The sequence below is a fragment of the Mesoplodon densirostris genome, chromosome 8, assembly GCF_025265405.1.
Source record: "Mesoplodon densirostris isolate mMesDen1 chromosome 8, mMesDen1 primary haplotype, whole genome shotgun sequence".
Classification (NCBI taxonomy): domain Eukaryota; kingdom Metazoa; phylum Chordata; class Mammalia; order Artiodactyla; family Ziphiidae; genus Mesoplodon; species Mesoplodon densirostris.
In genome coordinates, this window is record NC_082668.1 from 109133343 (window position 1) to 109142483 (window position 9141).

The window sequence follows — 9141 nt, forward strand, 5'->3', positions numbered from 1 at the left end:
ATCCACCTGTCAATGCAGGGGACACGGGTTCAATCCCTGGTCTGGAAAGATCCCACGTGCCACGGAAAAACTAAGCCCATGCACCACAACTACTGAGCCTGTGCTCTAGAGCCCGCGAGCCACAACTACTGAGCCCATGTGCCACAACTAATGAAGCCCGTGCACCTACAGCCCGTGCTCCAAAACAAGAGAAGCCACCGCAATGAGAAACCCGTGTACCGCAACCAAGAGTAGTCCCCGCTCGCCACAGCTAGAGAAAACCCGCGCACAGCAACAAAGATCCAGCACAGCCAAAAATTAAAAATTAATAAATAAATAAAACTTAAAAAAAAAAGGCAAATGGTAAATGGGGGCCGGGGAGGGGGAGGTCTAAGCATCCCCTGGATCTAGAGGAGCGGGGGACAGCACCCCCCCACACCGTGAGAGACAGCGGGAGGTCACCGAGGCCAGTTCTACAGGCTTTGGCCCATGGCCAAGGCCTGTGGCACAGACACACTTGGGAAACACTTCAGGCTGAGAGCCAGGGAAAGGCGTGTGGAGTTCAGGTCCCAGAGCAAATCAGCACAGAGAAAATTAAGAGGATCAATAAAAGAGTTTAATGAAACATCAACAGGTTCAGGGAGGGCTTAAATAAATTCCCGGTCCGTCCAGAGCAGGTTGTTAAGGAACATCCCTGACTCTTGGAGGTGGATGTTCTGGAAAAACAGCCACACCCTCCTCTCAGGTGCCTCGGAGCCCTGCCAGACAAGGGAAGGGGATTGTCTTGATAAACTGTGACCTGAATCGGGGAGGAGAGGCTGTCCCCCAAGTATCACCAGGCCAGCCTCACTTGTCGTGGCCAGAGGACACAGACGTGCGAGGGGCAGCGCAGATGCCTGTTTTCCTGCACGTGTGATTGGTACCCTGGCCTCAGCCCGGCGGCTCCCCGGATCCCAGGTCGGCCACCCCACCCCACCCCCCACAGGGATGCAGGGACACGAGGTGGCCTCCGTGCTGTGACCCAGGAGGGTCAGTCAGGCCCGCGCTCAGCCCTAACACCTTGTCCCCTGCTGCAGGTGCCCATGTTGATACAAGGAAGGGGTGCCCCCCAAGCAGGTCCACACTGGGGACAAGGGCTCCTCGAACGCCCACACCCTTGCTGACCTCAACCCCAGCACTCCCAGTAGTCCAGGACTCCGCTCAGAGGGGAGAAAGCGTCTGCCTGCTGGCCCACCTGCCTCTGACTGCCCCATCTGCCCCCCGCTTCTCCCAGGCGGAAGGAAAAGGCTGTCGGTGGCTGCCTGCCCAGCCAAAGCTCTCCTGGCACGTGCTCCACCCTCGCTAGGGGAGCCTCAGCAGCAACTGCGCTCGATGGAAAAGGCCTGGTCTCTTCCCCGAGGAGGAAACCTTAGGAGGGAGGCCACAGCTCGGGGCTGTAAATATGGAGACACAAAAAAGAAGCTACTGGATACAGCCCCCGCACATTCTCACGCTGGAGGTTCATTCCCCGCGACCTTCGTTTCTGCTCACTGGTCTCTATCAACACCACCCAACCCTACCGGGGACCTTGGCCAGGAGGGCAGGCCCAGAGGGTCTTGTATCAGAAGGCAAGAAGGCAGAAGGAGGGTGGGTGTTTCTGCTTAGAAGCAGTGGGACCCAGCCTGGATCTCCCAGTCCCCAGAATCAGTGTCCCAACTGTGAGGGGCTGACCAGATCAGGGGACAGCAGGATCCCTGTCCTCACCACTCTTGCTGACCAACTCTGCAGACCAGCATTCCTCCAAACATGCTCACCCTGGCCTGGTTCACGATATTTGTGGCCTGATTCACCTCTGTTCTCTGAGAAGAAATTCAGACTGAGACAGGCTGGGACCTGGGACCCTTTGCTGCAGTGCTTGCACCTGGAGCAACAAAATACAAAGAAACTATAAGGGACTAAAAATAACTGTGTGCATGCGCAGTTGGGGCAAATTCTGGACAAAAAGATACAAAAAGGCCAAAAACCCAACCGCAGCTTCTGAAGAGCCGGGAGCAAAAGCAGCGTGCTGGGAGCAAAAGCGGGGTACTGAGCATGCCCCCTGCACACCACACCACCAGAGGGGTGGGCAAAACACCTAAGCCCCCCCTCCAGCCCCACTCCTGGACACACCCCTACCCTCACCCCATAGAAGGAACTGGCTCACCACCCGCTCTCAGGGAGCAAGCAAGGGAACCTGTTACATGTTTTCGCTCCCCCCTGCTACAGCAGGGGCCCCAATAAAGCCTTGTCTGAATTTCTTGTCTGGTCTCTAGTCAATTTCTACTGATTGGGGAAGGCCAAGAACCCTGGCTGGTATCAAGACCTTAAAATATTCTAAGCCTGAGAAGAATATCTTTGATAACTCTGCTAGCCACCCCCTTCTCTCCCTCGTGGTGACTCCCTCTGGGTGGGAAAGGGCGGCCTCTGTACCCCTTTCCCACCCAGGCCCCAGCCCTGGCCTCACAATAGGCAGGCTGTCCAATTCCAGCTCACGGGGCATATACACACCACCCAGATTTTCAGGAATCCCTGATGGGACAAATAAAGTGGGTGTGTATTGAGCAGCATCCACTCAGCGATGCAGAAACCACCTCCTGCTTCTCTCAGAATGATGGGTGAAGGCTTTTTTTTTTTTAACATCATTATTGGAGTATAATTGCTTTACAGTGTTGTGTTAGTTTCTGCTATATAAAAAAATGAATCAGCTATACATATACATATGTCCCCATATCTCTGCCCTCTTGCATCTCCTTCCCACCCTCCCTATCCCATCCCTCTAGGTGGTCACAAAGCACCGAGCTTATCTCCCTGTGCTACGTGGCTGCTTCCCACTAGCTACCTATTTTACATTTGGTAGTGTACATATGTCCATGCCACTCTCTCACGTCGTCCCAGCTTACCCTTCCCCCTCCCCATGTCCTCAAGTCCATTCTCTACATCTGCATCTTTATTCCTGTCCTGCCCCTAGGTTGTTCAGAACCTTTTTTTTTTTTTAGATTCCATATATACGTGTTAGCATACGGTACTTGTTTTTCTATTTCTGACTCACTTCACTCTGTATGACAGACTACGTCCATCCACCTCACTACAAATAACTCAATTTCATTTCTTTATATGGCTGAGTAATATTCCACTGTATATATGTGCCACAACTTCTTTATCCATTCACCTGTCGATGGACACTTAGCTTGCTTCCATGTCCTGGCTATTGTAAATAGTGCTTCACTGAACATTTTGGTACATGTCTCTTTTTGAATTACAGTTTTCTCAGGGTATATGCCCAGTAGTGGGATTGCTGGGTCTTACGCTAGTTCTATTTTTAGTTTTTTAAGGAACCTCCATACTGTTCTCCATAGTGGCTGTACCAATTCACATTCCCACCAGCAGTGCAAGAGTGTTCCCTTTTCTCCACACCCTCTCCAGCATTTATTGTTTCTAGATTTTTTGATGATGGCCATTCTGAGTGGTGTGGGGTGATACCTCATTGTAGTGTTGATTTGCATTTCTCGAATGATTAGTGATGCTGAGCATACCTTCATGTGTTTGTTGGCAATCTGTATATCTTCTTTGCAGAAATGTCTATTTAGGTCTTCTGCCCATTTTGAGATTGGGTTGTTTGTTTTTTTAATATTGAGCTGCATGAGCTACTTGTATATTTCAGAGATTAATCCTTTGTCAGTTGCTTCATTTGCAAATATTTTCTCCCATTCTGAGGGTTGTCTTTTCATCTTGTTTATGGTTTCCTTTGCTGTGCAAAAGCTTTCAAGTTTCATTAGGTACCACTGTTTATTTTTGTTTTTATTTCTATTTCTCTAGGAGGTGGGTCCAAAAGGATCTTGCTGTGATTTATGTCATAGAGTGTTCTGCCTATGTTTTCATCTAAGAATTTTATACTGTCTGGCCTTATATTTAGGTCTTTAATCCATTTTGAGTTTATTTTTGTGTATGGTGTTAGGGAGTGATCTAATTTCATTCTTCTACATGTAGATGTCCAGTTTTCCCAGCACCACTTATTGAAGAGGCTGTCTTTTCTCCATTGTGTACTCTTGCCTCCTTTATCAAAGATAAGGTGACCATATGTGCATGGGTTTATCTCTGGGCTTTCTATCCTGTTCCATCGATCTATATTTCTGTTTTTGTGCCAGTACCATACTGTCTTGATGACTGTAGCTTTGTAGTATAGTCCGAAGTCAGGGAGCCTGATTCCTCCAGCTCCATTTTTCGTTCTCAAGATTGCTTTGGCTATTCAAGGTCTCTTGTGTTTCCATACAAATTGTGAAATTTTTTGTCCTAGTTCTGTGAAAAATGCCATTGGTAGTTTGACAGGGATTGCACTGAATCTGTAGATTGCTTTGGGTAGTATAGTCATTTTCACAATGTTGATTCTTCTAATCCAAGAACATGGTATACCTCTCCCTCTGTTTGTATCGTCTTTAATTTCTTTCATCAGAGTCTTATAGTTTTCTGCATACAGGTCTTTTGTCTCCTTAGGCAGGTTTATTCCTAGGTATTTTATTCTTTTTCTTGCAATGGTAAATGGGAGTGTTTCCTTAATTTCTCTTTCAGATTTTTCATCATTAGTGTGTAGGAATGCAAGAGATTTCTGTGCATTAATTTTGTATCCTGCTACTCTACCAAATTCATTGATTAGCTCTAGTACTTCTCTGGTAGCGTCTATAGGATTCTCTATGTATAGTATCATGTCATCTGCAAACAGTGACAGTTTTACTTCTTTTCTGATTTGGATTCCTTTTATTTCTTTTTTTCTCTGATTGTTGTGGCTAAAACTTCCAAAACTATGTTGAATAATGGTGGTGAGAGTGGGCAACTTTGTCTTGTTCCTGATCTTAGAGGAAATGGTTGCAGTTTTTCACCACTGAGAACGATGTTAGCTGTGGGTTTGTCATATATGGCCTTTATTATGTTGAGGTAGGTTCCCTCTATGCCTACTTTCTGGAGAGTTTTTACCATAAATAGGTGTTGAATTTTGTAGAAAGCTTTTTCTGCATCTATTGAGATGATCATATGGTTTTTCTCCTTCAATTTGTTAATATGGTGTATCACATTGATATGTGTATATTGAAGAATCCTTGCATTCCTGGGATAAACCCCACTTGATCATGGTGTATGATCCTTTTAATGTGCTGTTGGATTCTGTTTGCTAGTATTTTGTTGAGAATTTTTGCATCTATATTCATCAGAGATATTGGCCTGAAGTTTTCTTTTTTTGTGACATCTTTGTCTGGTTTTGGTATGAGGGTGATGGTGGCCTCATAAAATAAGTTTTGGAGTGTTCCTCCCTCTGCTGTATTTTGCAGGACTTTGATAAGATAGGTGTTAGCTCTTCTCTAAATGTTTGATAGAATTCACCGGTGAAGCCATCTGGTCCTGGGCTTTTGTTCGTTGGAAGATTTTTTAATCACAGTTTCACTTTCAGTGCTTGTGATTGGTCTGTTTATATTTTCTGTTTCGTCCTGGTTCAGTCTCAGAAGGTTGTGCTTTTCTAAGAATTTATCCATTTCTTCCAGGTTGTCCATTTTATTGGCATATACTTGCTTGTAGTAATCTCATGATCCTTTGTATTTCTGCAGTGTCAGTTGTTACTTCTCCTTTTTCATTTCTAATTCTGTTGATTTGAGTCTTTTCCCTTTTTTTCTTGATGAGTCTGGCTAATGGTTTATCAATTTTGTTTATCTTCTCAAAGAACCAGCTTTTAGTTTTATTGATCATTGCTATCACTTCCTTCATTTCTTTTTCATTTATTTCTGGTTTGATCTTTATGATATCTTTCCTTCTGTTAACTGGGTTTTTTTGTTGTTGTTGTTCTTTCTCTAATTGCTTTAGGTGTAAGGTTAGGTTGTTTATTTGAGATTTTTCTTGTTTCTTGAGGTAGGATTATATTATTATAAACTTCCCTCTTAAAACTGCTTTTGCTGCATCCCATGGGTTTTGGATGGTCATGTTTTCATTGTCATTTGTTTCTAGGGATTTTTTGATTTCCTCTTTGATTTCTTCAATGATCTCTTGGTTATTTACTAGTGTAATGTTTAGCCTCCATGTGGTTGTATTTTTTACAGTTTTCTTCCTGTAATTGATATCTAGTCTCATTGTGTTGTGGTCAGAAAACATACTTGATATGATTTCAATTTTCTTAAATTTATCAGGACTTGATTTGTGACCCATGATCTATCCTGGAGAATGTTCCCTGAGCACTTGAGAAGAAAGTGTATTCTGTTGTTTTTGGATGGAATATCCTATAAATATCAATTAAGTCCATCTTGTCTAATGTGTCATTTAAAGCTTGTGTCTCCTTATTTATTTTCATTTTGGATGATCTGTCCATTGGTGTAAGTGGGGTTTAAAGTCCCCTACTATTACTGTGCTACTGTCGATTTCCCCTTTTATGGTCATTAGCATTTGCCTTATGTATTGAGGTGCTCCTATGTTGGGTGCATAAATATTTACAATTGTTATATCTTATTCTTGGATTGATCCCTTGATCATTATGTAGTATCCTTCTTTACCTCCTGTAACAGTCTTTAAAGTCTATTTTGCCTTATATGAGAATTGCTACTCCCACTTTCTTTTGATTTCCATTTTCATGGAATAACTTTTTCCATCCCCTCGCTTTCAGTCTGTATGTGTCCCTAGGTCTGAAGAGGGGCTCTGGTAGACAGCATATATACAGGTCTTGTTTTTGTATCCATTCAGCCAGTCTATGTCTTTTGGTTGGAGCATTTAATCCATTTACATTTAAGGTAATTATTGACATGTATGTTCCTAATACTGTTTTCTTAATTGTTTTGGGTTTGTTATTGTAGGTCTTTTCCTTCTCTTGTGTTTCCTGCCTAGAAAAGTTCCTTTAGCGTTTGTTGTAAAGCTGGTTTGGTGGTGCTGAATTCTCTTAACTTTTGCTTGACTGTAAAGATTTTAATTTCTCCATCGAATCTGAATGAGATCCTTGCTGGATAGAGTAATCTTGGTTGTAGGTTTTTCCCTTTCATCACTTTAAATATATCCTGCCACTCCCTTCTGGCTTGCAGAGTTTCTGCTGAAAGATCAGCTGTTAACCTTATGGGGATTCCCTTGTATGTTATTTGTTGCTTTTCCCTTGCTGCTTTTAATATTTTTTTCTTTGTATTTAATTTTTGATAGTTTGATTAATATGTGTCTCAACATGTTTCTCTTTGGGTTTATCCTGTATGGTACTCTCTGTGCTTCCTGGACTTTATTGACTATTTCCTTTCCCATGTTAGGGAAGTTTTCTACTATAATCTCTTCAAATATTTTCTCAGACCCTTTTTTTTTCTCTTCTTCTTCTGGGACCCCTATAATTTGAATGTTGGTGTGTTTAATGTTGTCCCAGAGGTCTCTGAGATGGTCCTCAATTATTTTCATTCCTTTTTCTTTATTCTGCTTCCTGGCAGCTATTTCCACCATTTTATCTTCCAGCTCATTTATCCATTCTTCTGCCTCAGTTATCTGCTATTGATTCCTTCAAGGGTATTTTTAATTTCAGTAATTGTGTTGTTCATCACTGTTTGTTTGCTCTTTAGTTCTTCTAGATCCTCGTTAAATGTTTCTTGTATTTTCTCCATTCTGTTTCCTAGATTTTTGGATCATCTTTACTATCATTACTCTGAATTCTTTTTCAGGTAGGTTGCCTATTTCATTTTCATTTATTTGGTCTTGTTGGTTTTTACCTTGCTCCTTCATCTGTAACATATTTTTTTGTTGTTTCATTTTTTTTTTTTGATGGGTGGTGCTGTATTCTTGTCATACTAGTTGTTTGGCCTGAGACAGCCAGCACTGGAGTCTGCAGGCAGTTGGATAGAGCCCGGTCTTGGTGCTGAGGTGAGGACCTCTGGTAGGCCTCACTCCAATTAATATTCCCTGGGGTCTGAGGTTCTCTGTCAGTCCAGTAGTTTGGACTCAGAGCTCCTACCACAGGAGCTCTGGCCTGGGAACCAAGATCCCGCAAGCTGCGTGGCACGGTAAAAAAAAAAAGAAAAAAAAGAGCAGTACAATATCAAAGAATAAAAAACAAAATAAAATTAGAAAGATAAAAAATGTATTAGGAAAAATAAAACTATAATTGAAGCAACTGCAGCAAGGTAAAAGAAAACCAAAACAGAAAAAAGAAAAAAAATGGGGTGGGGGGGAGAAGCAAAAGGAGAGAACAATAACAAGGTATAAAGAATAGAATAAAATTAGAAAAATAAAAGATTTATTAGGAAAAATAAAAATATAAATGAATCAACATCAATGAATCAACAAGGTAAAACAGAAACCCAATCTAAAAGAGGAAAATAGAAAAAAAAAAAAAAAAGGCTTGGCTACAGGGGGTGGAGTTTAGGTGGGGGTGGAACTTAGGCAGGGCCGAGGTGTAGGGTGGGCGTGGCCTAAGCGGGTGGGCGGGTGATGGTTGATCGTGGGTGTGGGGCCTAGGCGGGGCAACGTTCAAACTTGGGGCGGGGCCTCTGCTTAGGACCAGCAAGGAAGCGGAGAGGCAGCTCGCATAAAGGAGGGCCTGTGGAGTGTGGAGCTCTGGAGTTTGGCGGTAGGGCCCTGAGTGAGGGTGTGTGGATGGGGCTTAAGCCCAGCGCGTTGGAGGGGTTTCCACGTGTAGAGGTGGGGCTCTGGCTGGGGGTGCAGGGGCGGGGCTTGGGCTCTGCTCGGCAGGAGGGAGGCTCCGAGGGCAGAGGGTCAGGCCCGGGAGCCCAACAGGTGTCCCGGTGCCTAAGCTGGCCCCGTCCCCTTCCGTTCCTCCACACCCCTCCCCCACCGTCTCCCCCAGGTTCTCCCCAGCACCGCTGGACTGCTAACCGTGTGTGGGTCCTGCTGTGTGTAGGAACTCCTCCCCTCCCCTAGCCGCCCCTCAGGGGTGCGGGTCCCAGAGGTCTGGCCTTTACTTTCCCTCCCTCCCACTCCCTCAGGACCCGCGTGGCTGGAGGAGGCCTCAGTGGCCTCGGCGGGCAGAGGGTCAGGCCCGGGATCTCAGCAGGCTCCCGGGGGCCCAAGTGGTCAGGGGAGCCCTGGCCATGCTCCCTTTTGATCCTCTGCCCTCCCAGTGGTCCCCCGATTCCCCCTTCGGGTGTAAGATCCCTTCCCTTCCCCCAGCCGCCCCTCAGGGGCGCCAATCCT